The sequence below is a fragment of the Aethalodelphis obliquidens genome, unplaced genomic scaffold, assembly GCF_003676395.1.
Source record: "Aethalodelphis obliquidens isolate GAN/ISIS:26980383/991018 unplaced genomic scaffold, ASM367639v1 scaffold2, whole genome shotgun sequence".
NCBI lineage: Eukaryota > Metazoa > Chordata > Mammalia > Artiodactyla > Delphinidae > Aethalodelphis > Aethalodelphis obliquidens.
The window spans coordinates 81,468,153-81,490,099 of NW_020837946.1; the positions used below are offsets into that span (position 1 = coordinate 81,468,153).

Genomic DNA, 21,947 nt, shown 5'->3' on the forward strand with positions numbered 1-21,947 from the left:
ATTAAAAATTTAATATTCTAGGGAAGAACACGGTAGGGAGAGGGGCACTAATTTTTCACTTTCTACCTTTTAAAACTCTTTCAGTAATTAAAAAAAATAACATATTACTCTTAAAATTAACATTTCTTAGAAAAATCACTATGAACATTTGTTTTAACTTCCATAGTTTAAGTGATCTATCCTTTGTCTTGTTGGATACTTCACTCTTTTGAGTTCCAGCTTTAGTATTCTATCCAATATCCTTCACTGGTTCTCCTTCTACGGCCCAATTTTGTTATTGTTCCCCCACGTTTCAGTTCTCATCAGTCTTCTTCCTGTACAGATACCTCCTTTGGAGACTTTACCTATTTAATGGTGTCAGCTCATATCTATTAGGTTCCTTAGGTCTCACTTCTCACATGTGAATAATAGATAAATAAAGTTGGAAATAGTTTATTACCAGTTGTCTGAGGGACTTTTCTAAGTGGATATCACACAGTCAACACTCAATGAACATATTCAAAACACAACCCACCTTATTCATTCTCAATCCTACTTTGATAATTGCTCCATATCTTGGTTAATGAATCAAACTTTCATTCTAGAAACCTCAGCAACACCTGTGATTCCTATCCTTTTTACAAGGTTACAAGGTCCCCAACATAGGCAGTCACCAGTCAGTAATTAATAAACAATGTTGAATTTATACCAACATTGTTTCTAACATTCTCTCCCTTTCAAAGTCCCATAACTTGCATACATCTCTCATTTGGATTATACTGGGTTAGCTAAAAAGTTCATTCTGGTTTTTCTGTAAGCTGTCACAGAATAACCCGAATGAACTCTTTGGCCAACCCATAATAGCTTTCTGAGTTCCCTGTTTCTAATCTCCCCACGATAATTCACATTAAAGTCATTTTCCTAAAATGTAGAAAGTCTATTCAGTTAATAGTGCTAATCTGAAAAGCTTCCCACACTATAAAGCTCAAACTCCTCAGTTTCTAATATTTCCACAAATTTTTAATAAGTACTTTTTATGTGCCTATATATGTGATAAACAGGAGAAAGACTTTAAAAAAAATTAGGATTGGAGGTAAAAGCTAAGGAGAAGAACAGCACTTGATGAGACCACAAAGTTGCATATTCTTAGCAATCACTACTCTCTATCCAACTCACCATTGCCCACCTCCATCTGTCTACCCTTAGTTTACCCTACCTTTGGCCAAGTCATTTGGATCACATATGGCCTCTAATATTCACCTATCCTTCTTCTTTAAGGGACAGCCCTAAAGGCGATAAAAATGGCCAAGAATGAACTCTATATGACACTTTAGAGTTTACAAAAGCTGCTTTCATATCCACTGCATTAACATAATTACCCGCCATTTATTTGACATTTTGAGGCTAACATAGCATAGTTTACTATTACAGACAAAAGAGTCAACCTAATAAATAGGAAAAGGTATATGCTATTTTCATCAAGCCATCCTAAGGAAAAGTTAAGAAAATAAAATATATCATTTATGCAATTTTTAGGAAATGAAATGTTTGACATAATTTTCTAAGGAATGGATATTTACCTCCTTAGATGTCAAACTTTAAAAAAATTTAACCACTTTTGAAGAAAAGCATTCGAAAATATATCATACACATTCCTACCTTGCTAAGTAGAAAGATATAGAATGATTTTAACTCTATTTGATGATTTCAGTCCATCTATTATGATACACTGTCATAATATTACTGTTTCTCATTTTTTTAGATTCCTCTTTCTTTCTTTCTTTATTTATTGATTGTGGTACATGGGCCTCTCACTGTTGTGGCCTCTCCCATTGCGGAGCACAGGCTCCGGATGTGCAGGCTCAGTGGCCATGGCTCACGGGCCTAGTCGCTCCATGGCATGTGGGATCCTCCCGGACCGGGTCACGAACCCGTGTCCCCTGCATCGGCTGGTGGACTCTCAACCACTGCGCCACCAGGGAAGCCCAGATTCCTCTTTAAATAAAGGTTGTATCTCTTCCATCCAAATACTTTTACACATCTCTACATTCAGGTATTACTTCTAATCTTTTTTGTACTGGACAGCTAGAAAATGATGTTAAGATTTAAAAATGTTGGGCTTCCCTGGTGGCGCAGTGGTTGAGAGTACACCTGCCAATGCAAGGGACACGGGTTCGTGCCCTGGTCTGGGAAGATCCCACATGCCGCGGAGTGGCTGGGCCCGTGAGCCATGGCTGCTGAGCCTGCGTGTCCGGAGCCTGTGCTCCGCAACGGGAGAGGCGACAACGGTGAGAGGCCCGATACAGCACACACACACACACACAAAATAATAATAATAATAATAATGTTATTGAGGGTCTAAAGAGAAAGTAAAGTGCTTTAATACAAGTACTTCATGAGAACTCTTTTCAGTGCTCTGAGTTTTTATATTACTTTATCTCTGTATTAGGAGTTGTACTCAAATGGTTGCTTGTACTAAAATTTATTTCAATCGAAAGTGGGGAGGTCCGTTAATTTTGGAATTTCTCTAGATAGCTAAAAGAGTAATTTAAGTTGGTATTCAAATTTTAAAAGATGAGAGTAAATCATATGTTGATTGTTCATAAGGTAAGGAAATTCACATGTTGAAACAGATGCTTTCATAGTTGACTCTAAAGAAATGCAAAGAATTTCATTTGGAAACTTCTTAGATCTGTATGTCTAACTCATAATAACAGGAAATAAGAAAACATTATACCCGTCTCCTTTCTTTCAATTTCCATCAAAGGACTTCTCAGAAAAGAAAATGATTTTTTTTTTTACTCTGATATAAAAAGCTTAGAAACTTAGTTCTTTAAATTTTAGGATGTCCCTTATATGACAAACCCACAGCCAACATCCTTCTCAATGGTGAAAAACAGAAACCATTTGCTCTAAGATCAGGAAAAAGACAAGGTTGCCCACTCTCACCACTATTATTCAACATAGTTTTGGTAGCCTTACTCACAGCAGACAGAGATGGAAAAGAAATAAAAGGAATCCAAATCGGCAAAGAAGAAGTAAAACTGTCACTGTCTGCAGATGACATGATCCTATACATAGAGAATCCTAAAAATGCTACCAGAAAACTACTAGAGCTAATCAATGAATTTGGTAAAGTAGCAGGATACAAAATTAATGCACAGAAATCTCTTGCATTCCTATACACTAATGATGAAAAATCTGAAAGAGAAATTAAGGAAACACTCCCATTTACCACTGCAACAAAAAGAATAAAATATCTAGGAATAAACCTACCTAAGGAGACAGAAGACCTGTATGCAGAAAACTGTAAGACACTGATGAAAGAAATTAAAGATGATACAGATGGAGAGATATACCTTGCTCTTGCATTGGAAGAATCAACATTGTGAAAATGACTATACTACCCAAAGCAATCTACAGATTCAATGCAATTCCTATCAAACTACCAATGGCATTTTTCACAGAACTAGAACCAAAAATTTCACAATTTGTATGGAAACACAAAAGACCCCAAATAGCCAAAGCAACCCTGAGAAAGAAAAATGGAGCTGTACGAATCAGGCTCCCTGACTTCAAACTATACTATAAAGCTACAGTAATCAGACAGTATGGTACTGGCACAAAAGCAGAAATATAGATCAGTGGAACAGGATAGAAAGACCAGAGGTAAACCCACACACATATGGTCACCTTATCTTTGATAAAGGAGGCAAGAATATACAATGGAGAAAAGACAGCCTCTTCAATAAGTGGTGCTGGGAAAACTGGACAGCTACATGTAAAAGAATGAAATTAGAACACTACCTAACACCATACACAAAGATAAACTCAAAATGGATTAAAGACCTAAATGTAAGGGCATACACTATAACACTCTTGAGGAAAACATAGGCAGAACACTCCATAACAGCAAGATCCTTTTTGACCCACCTCCTAGAGAAATGGAAATAAAAACAAAAATAAACAAATGGGACCTAATGAAACTTAAAGGCTTTTGCACAGCAAAGGAAACCATAAACAAGATGAAAAGACAACCCTCAGAATGGGAGAAAATATTTGCAAATGAAGCAATTGACAAATGATTAATCTCCAAAATATACAAGCAGCTCATGCAGCTCAATATCAAAAAAACAAAGAACCCAATCCAAAAATGGGCAGAAGACCTAAGTCGACATTTCTCCAAAGAAGATATACAGATTACCAACAAACACATGAAAGGATGCTCAACATCACTAATCATTAGAGAAATGCAAATAAAACTACAATGAGGTATCACCTCACAGCGGTCAGAATGGCCATCATTAAAAAGCTACAAACAATAAATGCTGGAGACGGTGTGGAGAAAAGGGAAACCTCTTGCACTCGTGGTGGGAATGTAAATTGCTACAGCCACTATGGAGAACAGTATGGAGGTTCCTCAAAAAACTAAAAATAGGACTACCATATGACCCAGCAATCCCACTACTGGGCATATATACCCTGAGAAAACCATAATTCAAAAAGAGTCATGTACCACAATGTTCACTGCAGCTCTGTTTACAATAGCCAGGACATGGAAGCAACCTAAGTGTCCATCGACAGATGAATGGCACATATATACAATGGAATATTACTCAGCCATAAAAAGAAACGAAATTGAGTTATTTGTAGTGAGGTGGATGGACCTAGAGACTGTCTTACAGAGTGAAGTAAGTCAGAAAGAGATTAACAAATACCATATGCTAACACATATATATGCAGTAAAAAAAAATGGTTCTGAAGAACTTAGGGGCAGGACAGGAATAAAGATGCAGACATAGAGAATGGACTTGAGGACACGGTGAGGGGGAAGGGTAAGCTGGAATGAAGTGAGAGAGTGGCATGGACAGATATACACTACCAAATGTAAAATAGATAGGTAGTGGGAAGCAGCCACACAGCACAGGGAGATCAGCCTGATGCTTTGTGTCCACCTAGAGAGATGGGATAGGGAGGTTGGGAGGGAGATGCAAGAGGGAGGAGATATGGGGATGTACGTATATGTATAGCTGATTCCCTCTGTTATACAGCAGAAACTAACAAACCATTGTAAAGCAAATATACTCCAATAAAGATGTTAAAAAAAAAATTTAGGATGTCCTTAATGAATCTAGTCCGTCATGGCAAGATGTCTTGCTTTTCACAGCTGTTCATTCATGTTCTCTAAGGAAGTAGCTTAGGTAAATAACTAAATATCAAAACCAGGAAGATGCCTCTCAAGTTTTTTTAGACATAGTACATGGCTTTGTAAAAGAAACATGACTGAAGAACCAAGGTCATCTGACAGAAAAGGTAAGACATAAAAATAAACCAAACTAACTTAAAAACTTTCCAAATATTGAACAAGGGTTTCTGAGTCTTATATTGCCTAATTTTATAGGTGCTAGATATGAAGTCTTAGACAAGCTTGCTTGAATATTCTTCTACTATTAGAGATATGTATTATTGTAAACAACAACGAGATTGAAATAAAAGCTCTGAAAGAAATGTTATTTTCTTAAAGAAATCTCTTCTAAACAAGCTGTACGTGTGAAAAAATATATTGGGATTAATTCAGGCATTAACTATGCATACCTTTAATAAGAAGTGAGATATATTAATGCTTACAATGGGGACATCAGCTATTCGAAATGCTTTACTTGTAAATAGTCTAGTCTTTAAAAAGCTCTATAAGGTAGGTAATGAAATCAGTGAAACCCAGTTTTACAGATGAGGAAACTCAGGTGCACAGAAGTTAAAGTTGCTCAAGTTCACACAACTGGAAAGAAGAAACACTGTTTAATAAAAAGTAGAAGAGCTGATAATATAACTGAAGGATATTTTAGTTACTGCAGTCTTTATATGATGTAAATTCTAAAATACAAAATGTTAAATCCAATGTAAAAATGGAGTACTGAGTATTTTTAATTCAACAATTTAAACACTGCCCCAAACAAACCAGAAACAGAAGGGAACTGCCTCAACTTGATACAGGGCATCATGAAAAACCCACAGCCATCATCATACTTAATGATGAGAGACTGCATGCTTTCTCTCCAAATCAGGAACAAGTCTTTTGCCCCTTGTATACAATATGATACTAGAGTTTCTAGGTAGGGCAATTAGGCAAGAAAAAGGAGAAAAAAAAAAAAAAAAGAAAGGAGAGCCAGATTTCAAAGGAAAAAGTAAACTGATCTTTATTTACAGAGGACATGATTTTTTTAATATGTAGAAAATCCTAAGGAATCCACCATAGACACTACTAGAATAAGTCAGTTCAGTAAGACACCAGGATAAAAGACCAATATACAAAAGTCAGCTGTACATCAATACACTAGCAATGAACAATTTGGAAGTGAAATTAAGAAAACAATTCTATTTACAAGAGCCTGAAAAGAAAATACTTAGAAATAAACTTCTAAAAAGTATAAGACTTAAGCTTTAAATTTTTAAAACTACAAAATATTAAGATATTAAAGAAAACCTAAATAAGTTGAAGAATACGGCATACTTCTGAATCAGAAGACTTACCATTATTAAGACAGTAACAGTAATATTCCTGAAATTGTCTACAGAATAAATGCAATCACTATCAAATAATCTATCAAATTCTGCAGAACTGACAAGCTGATTAGGATTTCAAATGGAAATGCAAGAATAACCAAAATAATCTTGAAAAAGAATAACAAAGTAGAGAACCGACACTTCACAAAATGAAAACAATGTGATAATGGCACAAGAATACAGGTGTAGATTAATGGAACAGATCCAAGAGTCAAGAAATAAATCCTTACATTTACAGTCAACTGGTTTTTGACAAGGATTCTAAGACCATTCAATGGTGAAATAATAGTCTTTTCAACAAACAATGCTGGGTGTAATCAAATATCCATATGAAAAAGAAAAAAGTGGACCACTTCCTTATATCATACACAAACATTAACTCTAAATGGGTCACATAGTTTGCTGTAAGAAATATATTATAAAACTTTAAAAGAAAAGACAGGAATAAGTGTTTGCGACCTTGGGACAGGCAAAGCCTTCTTTAGATACGACACCAAAAACACAAGCAATAAAAGAAAAATAAAGTTAGACTTCACCAATATTAGGAACTTTTGTGTTATAAAGAATACCATCAAGAAAGTGAAAAGACAACCCACAGAATGGGAGAAAATATCTGTAAATCATGTACCTAATAGGGGACAACCCAAATGTCCATCAATTGACAGATGGATAAACAAAATGTTATAACCATATACTGAAATACTATTCATCAATGAAAAGGAATTAGGATACATACTGTAACATAGGCAAGCATTATGTTACACGAGAGAAGCAAGTCACAAAAGACCACATATTATATGATTCCGTTTGTATGAAGTGTCCAGCATAAGCAAATCCATAGGAAAAAAACGAGTAAATTAGTGATTTCTTAGAGCTGGAGGGTGGGGAGAATAGGGAGTGACCACTAATGGGTACATGGGGTTTTGGGGGGGTAATTAAAATACTCTAAAAATTGATTGTGTTGATTATTGCACTATTCTATGAATGTATTAAAAAATCACTGAATCATACACTTTTAGTGGGTGAATTATCGATATTTGGTATAAGTTACAGCTCAATAAAACTGTTAAAATAACTTAAATATCATATTTTTACCTTATATAAATTACTTGTGAGTGAAACCTACCTTAGGTGACCTGGGGAGATGCCCCCTTTGTGAAAGAGAAAAGGTTAAAATCCTCTTTGTCATGTGCTGCCTATTTTGACCAACACCAAGCTAGAACAGTTCTACTATTAAACTATTATCAGATATAATGGTTTAATATTAATGACTGTAAAGCTAAAATGATTAACTTTTAATAGTTTTTCTTGAAAATACAATTGATTTATAACAATAATTTAATACAGCAAATTAATTCATTCCTGTAATTGGGGGCACATTTTTGAAACTAACTTATTTGGTAGAATGAGACTATGTCACCCATTGTTTTAGTCAGTCCCTGGGGACATTACACAGGTTCACTCATCTTTTGTGAATATTTACTGAGTACTGATTATGGCGGCACTGTGATAAGTGCTGGGTATTCAGTGGTGACCATTCTTTGAGGGGTATGGTGGAATAATGGTAATGCCTACTTTAGTAATAAGCAGGACAAGATGTTTTGTAGTGTTTTATGCTTTATGGTAAAGACTTCCCAGGTCTCAAACAGTTTTTTCCTGTGTCCTGGAGCAGAACCCAAATTCTCTTTTAACTAAAGATGCAGCATGCTATAAGCATGAATTTTTAATTCAATCTGTATGACTATTTTTTTTTCCTAGCTATGAGACCTTGAACAAGTTATTTAGATTCTCTGTGCCTTAATTTCTACATCAACAAAATGGGGATAATGGTTGCCCTTCATAGAAACTCCATTTTTTAATTGAAAAAGTAGAGAATAAATAGCCATAAGAAATCTATTTAAGAACTGTTATTGAAATTCTGTAGACGCTATAGCCATGTACCTTTTCATCATAATCTCCAAAGATGTTTTCACGTTGTAGAAATGCCTTTTTTCCCCCAGCTTCTCTTGTGGGTAATTACTTAAAAAAACAGTAAGAGAAATGATGTTTATGGAAAATTATTTGTAAGCTATATATATTTTTTCAACTCTTTTAGGTAGTATTCTTAAACTTTCACTACCAGAAGGCTAAAAACTCAAACTATGTTATCTTATCTATATTATACAAAAACAAGGAATGACTTATTTGACCACTGTAATTTATGGAAAAGGACTGAACCTCTATTCTACAAGTTGATCATATTCAGTAATAAAAATTCCTATTTCCCAGCCAGGGAAACCCTGCAGCCAGACCTATCGATGTGCTGAAGAAGCCCAAGAGAGACAACAATACTATTAATGGAGATCTATCTACACAAATAGAAATTACTGGACATAAGAGAAAAATCAGCAGCTCAAAAGAGGAGAGCAATGTGAACAAGCTGTGCAAATGGCACCCAATAAAGAGAAACAATGCAAGAAACAAGAGAGGTGACTGAAATTTTCTAATTTTGTTTTCAGTTACATTTGAGGGGTATTGTGGAAATAAAACAAGAATAAACTCCCACGGAAAAGGAGCAATCAATAATAAAACAAAACCAAAAAAGGTTGTACTATTCTACATACTCCCCCTGGTCCATGAAATTCAGATTTTCTCTACATATTCAGGTGTTATTTTTAAACTCAACCTGAGAAGCAATCGATTAAATCCACTGTTATTTTTATTTTTAATTCTTAGATGTTTAGTTTTCAGATGTTTGCTGTTGGCAGAAAGCAATGGTAAGATTCAGAGGTCTGGCAAGGCATTTCAAAGTCAAGTAGGACTCAGGAATTCTTTGTTAAGGGAAGTTCTGTGCACTAAAGGAGTGTGGCAGACATCCCTGGCTCCTGACCACTGAATACCACCAGTAGTCCTTTCTCAATCATGGTGATAACCTAAAAAGGACCCTAGCATTTCCAATATATCCCTTGGGGGAATATACAAGGGAGCTGAGAAGGAGCAGTACTAGCCACACACACATACAAAAGAGGTAAATACTTAAATGTAGAAAATAAAAAGATCTCTAGGATAGAATACAAGATGATAATTTCATAATCTTACAGTAGAGATTTCCTTTCTTAGCATGACACAAAGACCAGAAATCATAAAAGAAAAGATTGACACACTTGACTAAACCAAAATGTAGATATGATAAATTGGGGAAACATATTTATAACTTACAAAAGGGACAAGTAAATATTCTTAATATAAAAAATTCTCCCACAAACTTAATAAAAAAGAAACTATCCAAGAGAAAAACAAACAAAAGAAATGACTAGAAAATTCACTAAAGAAGAAAATTTATATAACAATAGGGATATTTTAGCACTTATTATGTACTAGATGCAATAGGTACATAGCATCTGCCTTACATGAATTCCGTTATTAAGGAGAGGCTATAGAATTCTCAACAATTCTACAAAGTGTCTTCTAATTTCAGATCAGTATTATAGTAAGGTCAATTAGCTTGCCAAAGTTACACAGCATGTCAATGATGGAGGCTGGGTTTCAAGCTCTAATACCAGAACTCAGAGTTTTATCACTGTTTTCTACCAGTAACAATGTCACTGCTACAGGTGTATTTAATGGAATAATAAGTACACAGATGTCTGTACAAGACAATAAGTGCACTCACTATTTATAACTGAGAAAAAAGTAAATAATCTACATAATTATCAACAAGGAATTTATTTACTAACATATAGCATATCCACCATACCATGTAATATGCAGGAATTAAAAACAGTAAGGTAATTCTATGTAGCAATATGGGAATATTTTAGTAATACGTTGGTAGATTTTTAAAAATCAACTTGCAAAACAGAATTAGAGTATGATTTCATGTTATTTTTATTATTTACAATAATTAGTAAAAACATCCCCCTTTTGGAAAAAAAAGAAGGGAAAACTACATTTAACAAATCATTTCCTATATAAGCTCATAGGTTTTATATATTGGTAAAATGTCTTATGCTGTTACATAGGTATTACCTTCAATTTATACTGGAAATTTCTGATATGTTATTCCTAATGACAGCAGGTAATAACTAACTTATTCTCACCTCTAAACAATTAACCAACAATTTTATAGCTTGCTAAGAGATTATCTAGAGTACTCATAGTATTTAAGCCAGCCACCTTCCTTATTGGTTTTCTCTAAAAATTCCATTAAGCTATTTCAGGATAGAGTACTTTAAAAAAAAGTTGTTGAGCAACATGTATCAAAAATTTTAAAATTTCAATCCTCTTTGATCTAGCAATAGCTAGATTTTTCATTCAAAAGAAATTGTGACCACAGATTTATTTCATCAGTATCATCAGAGCACTAGTATAATAAAAAATTTAGATCAATCACAGGAAGCTGTTTAAGTCATGGAACAACTACACAATATTATACAGCCATATAAAATAATAGTGCAGAAAAAATTAAATAACCTGGAAAGAGGTCCACAGTATATTGTTAATGACAAAATTCAAGTAACAAAGTGGCATATACAACATGAACTCATTTCAAAACTAGAAATCCCTAAAGAGAAAGATCTGGGAGGGTAAGCACCAAAGTGATTATCTCTGGATGGTGTAATTACATGTGATTTTAATTTTCCTCTTCTATATTTTCTAAAAGAAAAAATATTACATTTGTAATAACAAAATTAGTAGTTGAAAAAATTGAAAAGAATCAAAATTGTGTGCTGTGTTATATTTACCATATGGTATATAGTCATCTTCAGATTATTCATAGAGAGGGGAAAAATGGGGTACAAAAGCAAAGTGATGATCATTTATTAACCCAGTTCACCATCTTGTCCTACTTCTCCTAGCAGCCTCTTCCATGCTAAAAATTGGCTGTCACAACAGAATAAGGTGTACTTAGGCTACTCACATTCCACTGCAACACAGAAAGCAGTGAATGGGTCCTCCACGCATGTCATTTTAAGTTCCTCTATCCTCTAACAAAACTGGGGATGTCAACATTTTAATTAGAGATTGGAAGCTGTTAACAGTAAATGCCAAAAATATCAACAGTACAAGTTTGAGAGTAGTTACTATAAATCAGAAAGTTTTCCACAAGGTAATATTCCCAGCAGATGAAATACAATGTACCAATTTTTTAAGAGTTAAACTTTATGTGCAAAAGGGAAGCATCAATCATTGAAAGAATTATTATGAGAATTAAGAAGATGCTCTAAAGTCATACCACCTATTTCTCAACCAACCCCAACCTCACCTGAGGTATTACAGATGGAGAGAACGTGATAAAACCAGCAAGATTTTTAGCTATGGTTTGAAAATGCACAGCTGCAGATGCCATACAATAGAGGGTCCAACTCATTGTATGCTAGAGTAGAAGTAATATTGGTGATTGTTTTCTACATATCTGGTCTAATAAAACTTTTAGATTACCAAACTGATACCTGAATTTTAGAGCTAGTCAGAGGCAGAACTGGGCCTCCAAGGATTTCTGAGTCTAACTGAAAGAATTTTTAAAATTCCAAGTTCAGCACTATAATAATAGACAAAATGAGATAGACAAGCCATAAACAGAATTATCATGGGGATTAGATTTAAATACAAATCAGTATAATTGGGTGGCAAAGTAGATAATGACTCAATGATAAGCATTTAAAAATTGTAAAATTTTAAGAGAAGAAACAGCACTTTAGACTCTTTTTATTAAGTATTAGAGACCACGAACTACAAAGAGGCTCATGTGATAATTCCTCATGCTTTTTTTTATTTTGAAATGTGTGAAAAATTCATAAAGACATTCATTTTGCACCCAGTAGAAAGTATTTGGTGCAAAGGTTTGCTAGGCCAGTTTAGAAAAATAATTCAAGAGAAGCTAATAAATGGTATAGTTTTTTAAAGAAAGAAAGAGCATTTTAGTTCAGGATATTTACGACAGAGCAGAACCTCCAATAAAAAATATACATGCTGAGGAGATTCCTTGGAGAACAGGATTTCAGTAGAGACATTAAAGGTTCTCACAAATGAGTATGTGTATACATACTCTCACACACACACACACACACACACAAAATTTCTTATATAGGCTGAAAAAAAATGAATCAAAACAAATTGTTAGAGAAACAAATTGTTCTCTTTTACTACTAAAGAGATATAGTTGTAGATACAGAATAGCTAAATTTAAATTCTGTGACACTATACATCAAAGTTACAAAAATATATTTCACTTTTCCAAGATCTCTGAAAACTTGCAAACTTAAGGAAAGTTCCAATAATAGTACCTCCAGAGAACACCTAATAACTTCCACCTAGTTTAACATATTTTTAACCACTTGCCACATTTGCCCTCCCCCCTTTATGGGTATGTGCTTGTGTGTCTGCATATCTGTATCTATACATACACTTTTTTTTTTGCTGAACTATTTGAGAGTTACTTGTACATACTGCAGCACTTCATTGATGTATACTCTTCAGTATGTATCACCCAAGAATAATGATACTCTCTACACAATTGTGATAATATAATTATCACATGCAGGACACTTTACATTGATAATATGATATAATTTATAATCCATATTTCTATTTTACCATTTGTCTCCCAAGCCATTTGCCTTTTGTTGGTTTTACTGTTTTGTTTTTTTTTTCAAATTATGATCCAATCAATCTTCATTCTCCTTTCATCTAGAGCAATTCTCCAATCTTGTCTAGTTTTTCACATCACTGACATTTTGGAAGTCTAGATCACTTGTTTCTCAGACTATTTCTCGATTTGAATCTGTCTGGTTAATTCCTCACGAATAGATTTAGGTTAAACATTACTGGCAGGACTATAACAAAGGTGTATCTTTTCCTTCTGAGGTGCAACATATTAGGAAGCACATGATGCCACACTGTCCTTTATTGGTGTTTTGAAGTTTAATCGTATGGTTAAGATGGTAGCTGCCAGATTTCTCCATTTTACAGGTAATATTCTAATTAATAAGTGACCTGTGAGGTGATACTTGGAGACCATGTGAATATCCTGTTTCCAAGCAGTCTTTTTACCCAATAATTTTAGCATCAACTGGTGACTGAGGCCTTAATTATTACAATCGTTGTAAAGAAAAGTGATTTTCCATTTCTTTTATCCTTTCTACATTTGTTAGATGGCATTCTGTAAAAAGGCACTTTCCCTTCATCCATTCTTCTCTCTAATTTCTTTTATGTATCAGTGTGGACTTACAGATTATTGTTTTTAATTCGGTGTGTTACAATCCATTTCTACCATTATTTTTTTGATTTGGGACATAATTGTCTCAAATATGTTCAGAGGGCGCCCCCTTAAAGCTAGCTCCTATGCTCTTTGGACATGTCTGTTCAGTTTTTAAGCCTGTTCCAAGATACATTTAAAAATAATGACATTTCAAAACAAAAGTCAATATTATATCAAATAGAACTCTACTAGAAGTACTCCCTCCAAACTCAGGAATAAAAATAAGGATATTAATTATTACCAATATTATTCAAAGTGGTTTTGAATATATTTTACATATGTAAAACAACAGAAAAAGAAACATAAGGAATTAATATAACATAGGAAGAGGTAAGATATTATTTTGATGAAATGTACACTATGAAATCTAAAAGAATCAGTGCAGAAATTATAGCATTAATGAGTAGCAATTTTTCCAGATGTAAGTTAAACATGCTAAAGTAATATCATCAAGTTACAACTAGGTAGAAAATAGAAAGGAAGAAGAGACTTCATTCCAAATAACGAGGAAAAACTGCATTATTTAGAATGTAATTTAATAAGAGCTGCATTTAATCTCTATGAAAACAACCATTAAACCTAATTAGTATATTTAAACTATGACTTAAATAAATGGAGACATGTTCTTGAATGGGTGGCCATAATATTATAAAATGAGTTTTTTAGTTAAACATAGTGGATTAAACATATGTTCCTTTCTACTCCTTCCTGAAACACCATTTAAAAGATAGTAAATGTATATATACATTTTAAATTATAATACTATAAGAAAAAAAAAGAAAGGAGACAAAACAGATAGAAGGTATCAATATACTTTTTGAAACTGGAAACTGAATTGATTAAAAATAACCCAAAGGGTGAGAAAGGTAAGGGAGAAAGAGAAGGAGGTAGGCAGGAAGCAGGGGAGGAAGGGAGGGGAAGAGAGAGAGACAGAGAAGGCAGTTTTATCGCAGAACTTCAGAAAAGCTAAGGAATTGTATTTCCGGATAGAAGGGTATAATAAGGTAGGGCTTCGTTCACAATTTTTTAAAAGAGGATGCCATACTGATCTTCCCTACTCTGGAGCCAGGTGACTACTTAAATAGTTGACTCAAGTTTTATTCCGTAAAAGTTTGAACCAAGAGGCTTTAGATTATGAGTCACCAAAAAGAGTTGAGAGTGGAATAATTTGTCTTATTTAACAACTGGGATTAAGTAAAGGTTTATTACACCACTCCCTTTCCTCCGTTTCCACTGATTGCCTCCCAGAATTCTGGCATACAGGGTTTTCCTCCAGAGACAAGATACTGGAAAATTCCTCTCTGAGTAATCTGAACTGCCTAAGAGTAAATACCTGCAGATACTGACATTTGGTGACCTCCCAACAAAGAGATCAGTTCATCGTGCATTCAAAGCTCAGTGAAGCTCTCCAATCAACAAGCTCTGCTCATAGTACACAGAGATAGGAATTCAAACCACATAAACAGAAAAACTGAACGTGGAGAAACATACATTCAGGGAACAGAAGAAACTTCAAAAAATGTATTTAAAAACCTCACAGAAATAAGAAACTATATTGTATCCAGGAAGCAAGAATCAGAAGGTATAAAAAAAGAAACTCTGAGAGAACAAGATCGATCAATGAAAAAAAAAAGGCAGAGTTTTAAAGTGGATTCAAATATAAAGCTAAAAACTCTTCCCTAAGGTAGAAACAAAATGATAGAGAAATGAACAATAGGAAACAAAAGATACGACAGAGTATAAGAGGTCCGGTATCCAAATAAAAGGAGTTCCAAGGATACAACAACAACAACAACAACAACAACACAACATGGTCAATAACAGCAAATTAGAAGACAGGAAACCATCAAAGAAATAAAACATGAAAAATCTGCAAATGGAATACCCAGGTCAAAGGATGAAAACTGAGCAAACAACAAGGTGAATCATTAAGAGAGTAGAAAGCACTGAGGAAAAAGAGAAGGTTCTAAAAGATTCCAGAGACTGGGCAGGGAGGACTCCTGTGCCTAAGATGAGACTCTGAAAGGTTACTGTTCTTTTAACAACAATACTAGAAACTAAAAGATAATGGTCTCAAAAACTCTGAAATAGATATGGGATTCAGGAAACTGAATTAGAACTATTTTTCATCCCTGCTAATATTTCCTGTTAATGATTACGGAGCACAATTTTACAAACTTTAATGGAAAAAGCTTAGATAAATCAGACATACAATCAGACAAACCTGGATTGAACTCTAGCTCAACTTCTCACTAGATTTGTAATCAATGGGTTATTTAGCTTCATTTTCATAAGAGAATAATAATGCCTAACTCATAGAATTGTTCTAAGATTATACATAACTTTTATGAAACACCAAAAAGGTATTTGATAATGTGTTACCATTATTTTCAGAACTATCATTTGTATTATTTAATTGAAGTGCTAGCTGTAATAGATAAATGCTAAAAAAAGTAAATATTTAAACAATTGTAGAAAATATGTTAAATTTTAGTAATTAAATAAACAGAATATCAATATGATGTGGTCATCAAATTGAGCACTGCAAAGCTATGTAGAAACATGGAAAAATAGAAATTGTCAAAGAAAATGTCAGATTATAAAATATATGTACATAATAATTTTAACTACATAAAAATATATATGCCTAAGCATTAGAATTGAAAAGTCAATATACAGAAATATAAATAGTTTTATTAGAGTACTGGCATCTTGAATTATGATTCTTATTTAAGAATTTACTTAACGGCATGTTATCTATTTTTAATAGTGTTCAGATCACTGTAGAAACTACAAATAAGTAAAAAGAAAATGTGTTAATAATCACCCCAAACCTCATGCCCAAGAGCTATTAATTTTGACTTTTGCAATGGATTATGATTATATATATACACACCATTGTTTTTTAAAAATTAGATTGTATATTTTAACTTGCAACCGTCTCTGTTTCCCCTCAACAAATTACCACAAACTTCTTTTGATGACATTCAAAGAAATCTTTTAAAATTGCATTTAGCATTTCATTATTTGGATGTTTCACACTCAACTCAACCCATTCTCTTATTGTGAGGTAAATGTTTGTTTCCAATATTTTAATTTTCTGTAAAGTGATGTAATGTCCACTCTTATGGCTAAATCTCTATACATACCTTTAATTGTTTTTATAAATTTGTAGAAGCGAAATTTATGTGTCATAAATATAAATCTTTTAACTTGGATATACACTGCCAAACTGCTCTGCACAGGAGTTGTAGCAATTAACATCTTTGCCAATAAGAGATAAGAAAGTTTCTGGATTTTTGAATGCTTGTTAATTTGGGGTTTCAAATTCTGTTTCCTTCCTTCTTCCTTTCTTTTCTTCTTAACTTTTCTAATTTGATAAGAAAAACGGTACTGTATAGTTACTTCTATCAGTATTTCTTGGATCACTAATGATTTTAAATATTTGAAACATTCATGTCTGTGTATGTCTGCTGTCCAAATTTCTTGAAGCACCATGCTCAGAGTCAGTTTGGGACTTTAGTCTTGGCTTTGCCATTTACAAGCTGTATAACGGACTTCTATATCCTGTAACACGAGTATCACCTGAAAACAACTAAAATAAAATAAGAAATATAAAAAATACTTAAATGATCCCATGAGGTCAGAAAAAAAGTAAGGAATTCTGGGGACAAGACTAAGTGAAGACTGGTATTCAGAGTAGTAAGGTAAGCACTTGAGTTGTCTTTTGTCTTAAGAATATTTGCTGAATCAGCTGAAGTTGAGTATTAATTTTTGAGGCCTCAAAAGGTAGGATGTCTAACAGCAGACCCCACCCCCCAAGAGTGCTGGGGCCACAAAGCACTACTCACTTAGTATAAGAGTTAGTTAGACACAATAATGATGATCATGATAATAATAGGAAACACTTATAGAACTTACTGCGTTCTAAGTGCTTCAAAGATATTAACTCATTTTATCCTCAGAAAACCCATAAAAAGGGCACCATTATAATCTTTATCTTAGAGATCAAGACACTGAAGAACAGAAAGGTTAAGTAATTTGTTCAAGGTTAGCAGTAGAGCCAAAATGCAAATTCAGACAGTCTGGGTCTAGGCACAATGCTCTTAAGCATTATGCCATAACACCCCCACCCTCTTGCTTCCTTCCCTAAGAGGAAATGTAAGGGAAATTGCCTGTACAGAACTTTGACACTGGATGGATGGGAAAAATAAGTCCTCTCTGATAATTTGTAATCACGAGCTAACCCTCACTGCAGTCTGCAGTCTGAAGTCTCACTACTCTTTTGCTCCACAAAATCTCAAGCCAAGATTTTAAAGTGGTCCTATATTAATAGTATCATACTAATACTGTCAGGCATCTGATAGAAACGAATGTACACCTTGAAACACAGGTATCAAAATACTTTCACATGTAAAATTCAAAGAAAAATGAGTAGCTCAAGATTTTAAAAATCATTTAAATATATTAAAAAACAAGGCATCATATGTAAAACAAATAAACAACGTATGGCAGAATCCCTCCTAAGAAGTTGCCAGGTATTAGAATTACTGCACATACAATAAATATGTTTAATATGTTTCAAGAAGTAAAAAGTTTAACAATGTAAGAAAAGATGAATTCTGAAAAAAGAGAATTTTTAAAAATGCAAAGTATGATAAAGCAAAAGAAGTCAATCAATAGGTTAAAGAGTAACTTCAAAATAGTTGAAATGAGAATTAGAGAACTGTAATCGAGAAATGAATATATTATGTCAGATGTAATCCTGAGACATAAAGAGGCATGGAAAATATTGCAAACAGATCTCATGTACATCTGAATTAAAGCTCTAGCAAAGACAGAAAGAGGTAGAGGATATATTGGAAGAGTGAAACTGTTAATACAAGAAAAAGAAAAGACATCAAAAGCAAACAGAAAAAAAAGATAAATTACATTCAAAGGACTGACAGACCAATAATTAAACTTTTGAAAGAAAAAGAATCCACAAGACAGTGAAATAATAACTTTAATGGGCTAAAAGAAATTAACCTAGTAACCTAGAAGTTTATACCCAATAAAATTCTTCTAACAATGAGAGTGAAATAAGGTCATTTAGAGATAAAGACTGAGAGTGTTTATCACTCTCATGTCCTCATTGAATTTATTTTCAATCAAAAGTTCTGAAATGCCTAAAGAATGATGAGGTGAAAAAAAGTGGTAAATATAAACAATATTAACATTATAAAATAGGATATTTATTTCTTACAGAATTAAAAACATAAGCAAAAATATATAAATTTGAAAAAGGTAAGCAGAGTTAAAATATTCTCTTCTAAGGTCTTTTTGTTTGGGTAGAGAGTAAAGGTATGTATATAATTTAAACAGTATACATGATAACATTTCTAGGGTAAGCAAGTATAACCTCCAAACCAGTAGGAAAAAAAATGAATGAGAAAAAAATAGTGAAGAATGCACAAAGAAGTCAATAAAAGAAAGAAAGAGAAACAAAGAAATGATGGGAAAATAAATATACCAAATTAAATGGCAGAAATAAACCCAAATACATCAGTAATTACAATAAACGTAAACTGGCTGTATAGTCTAGTTAAAAGATAAAAATTGTCAGATTGGATTTAAAAAAACTTAGCTATATTGTTCTCTTTTCAAAAGATACAACCATAACATAAATAAAAGTACAAAATGAAAAAAGATATTAATACAAATATCAAAATTATATTAATATAAGGAAAAAAGCATTACTAGAAATAAGGAGGATCATTGTTAAATGATAAAAAGTTTACTTCTTCAGGAAAATATAACAATAACAAAGTTGTACACAGCTAACAATCTCAAAATATATAAAGCAAAACTTGACAAGAAAAACTAAACAAACGATGTAAAATGGGAGCTTTATAGTTTAGCTTAGTAACTGAAAGGTCAAGAAGACAACGTCATAAGAACATAAAAGATTTGAACAATTACCCTTATCTAATGGACATATGTATAAAATGATACCCAGAGCTGTAAAATACACGTTATTTTCAAGTACATTTCCAAAACAGAACATTTCAAAAGCTGATCACAAACTAGGCCACAAAAATAAGGCTCAGCAAGTTAAATAATTGATATTATACAAACCACATTCTTTAACAACAATGAGATTAAGATAGAATTTAATAACAAAAAGATAACTAGAAATAATTCAATTGTTTTGAAAATAAGCAGCATACTTCTAAATAACTCGAAATGGAAATTGGAACTAAATATTCAGAACTAAGTGACAACCTAATATGAAAACCTGTGGTATATGTGAAAATCAATAACTGAAGAGAATTTTATAACCTTAAATGCCTACTATGGAAAAGGATGAAAATTAGTGACCTGAGAATCCAATAAAACAGGCTTTATAAAAGAAACACAATACACTTTTAAAAAAAAAAAAAAGAAAAAAACAGGAGTTGAAAAAAGCAAAGGACAAGAAATAATTAAAATAAAAACCCAGAAACTGATGAACCAGAAAATAAAGATAAAATAGAGGTGACGGGAAAGCTAAAAATTGACTCTCTGAAAAGCGTAAAACTTCAAACCTCTGGATAGATTCATTAAAAAGTTGTAAGGAAGAAAGGAAGAAAAAAAGGGAGGGAGGGAGGAAGCGAGGAAGAGAAGGAGGAAGGGCAGGCATGCAGAAATAGCTAGTGTCAGAAACTACATAACTACAGATGCTGCAGACATTAAAATAATAAGAGCATATTAAAATAGCTTCATGCCAATACATTTGAAGACAGATGAAATGAACAAACTAGAAAAATATAGCTTACTGCCACTGATTCAAGATTAAATAGAAAATTCTGAACAAAACTACTAAAGAAATTGAATCAACAGTAAAAATCTCCTCACAAATAAAATTCCAGATTCAGCTGTACAATCTAAGGTGTTATTTAACCTCTATGATTCTTCGTTTACTTATTTATGATATCCCATATTATCTCGTAAGTATTATGCTATCTCACAAGCAATTTAATTTGAAGATTATATAAAAAAGTACATAAGGCAATCTGTGAACTCTAAGGTGTTACAAAAACTATAAATATTATTCACTCAATTTTAGATTAAAATCAGAAAGCCCATAACTTTAAAAAGACACATTCCAAAGAATCTTCCACAAACTAAAATTTTCTCCAAAAGGCAAATCTTATTTTGCTACTGCATCCACTAAATACCTAATGATACATTCTTTGGGAGGAAAACTGGCCACAAAATAATACAACTGCAAATTAAAAATTCTGAAAAAATTTAGAGTAACCTTTACAAATAGTCAATATTGTGTGTTAAAAACTTAATGACAAAGTTACAAAATGTAATTTAAGTAGTAACTATTTTTTGTTTAGTGCAATAGGTTAAAGATCCAAAGAAACAAAAAATAATATTACAGAATGGGATGAAGAAGCATAACAAGACAATGTTTCATGGGTAATGAGTTAATGCTTTTTCCTTGTGAAACATAACCTTCTATGAATGTGCGCTTCATAAAATACCTATAAATCTATTCATATTCATCTTTTCATGTATGCTTTCATTCAACAAAGATGTTAGTGCCTACCAGGTATGAGGCACAAGTTTAGATGTTGAGGATACAAAGATGAAAAACAGTGAAGCTCACAACAATTTTACAGTCCAGTGAAGGAGAGAGAGATATATAAAGAGAAGTACCTGAGTATGCACAGGATACTACAGATGTTCACAGAGGAGGTACACCTAATGCAAAATGAAAAGATCGGAGAATGTCCGCAGAAGGGATGACTTCTAAGCTGTGTATGAGAGAAGAAATTAGAGTTAGCTAGGGGGAGACGGCTGGCCATTCCAGGAGGAGAGAACTCAGGCCACTGCTGTCACAGCTCCTCATGCTCCCTCTTACAACCTCATCATGCATTAATATGTTACATTACACTGGTCAAGCATGGCACCTGTCACAAAAATTATTTCATAAAGAACAGGATTTTAAATTTACTATTGGATAATGCTAAAAATGAGCTTTAATAATGTGAGTTATATAATGTGTTTAAATTATTCTAACTCTGGCAAGATACCTTAAATTTATTTTGAAATCAAACTTTAGACATCCATGTTTGACTAAAATACAGTGAAATTAAAAAAAAAATCATGCCCATGTTGTTTCAGTTTTCCA

At 33.0% G+C, this 21,947-nt stretch overlaps 1 protein-coding gene across 1 annotated transcript in view; it reads right to left on the minus strand.

Moving 5' to 3' along the window:
* The window catches only part of MBD5 (methyl-CpG binding domain protein 5), a 404,162-nt gene that overhangs the window by 311,838 nt on the left and 70,377 nt on the right, over positions 1-21,947 (minus strand). The window contains exons 3-5 of the mRNA XM_027131635.1: positions 21,473-21,570; positions 11,444-11,519; positions 8,485-8,562 (exon numbers count right to left, since the gene is read on the minus strand). The gene's annotated coding sequence lies outside the window, so the exon portion shown is untranslated. The remainder of the gene's footprint in view (positions 1-8,484; positions 8,563-11,443; positions 11,520-21,472; positions 21,571-21,947) is intronic.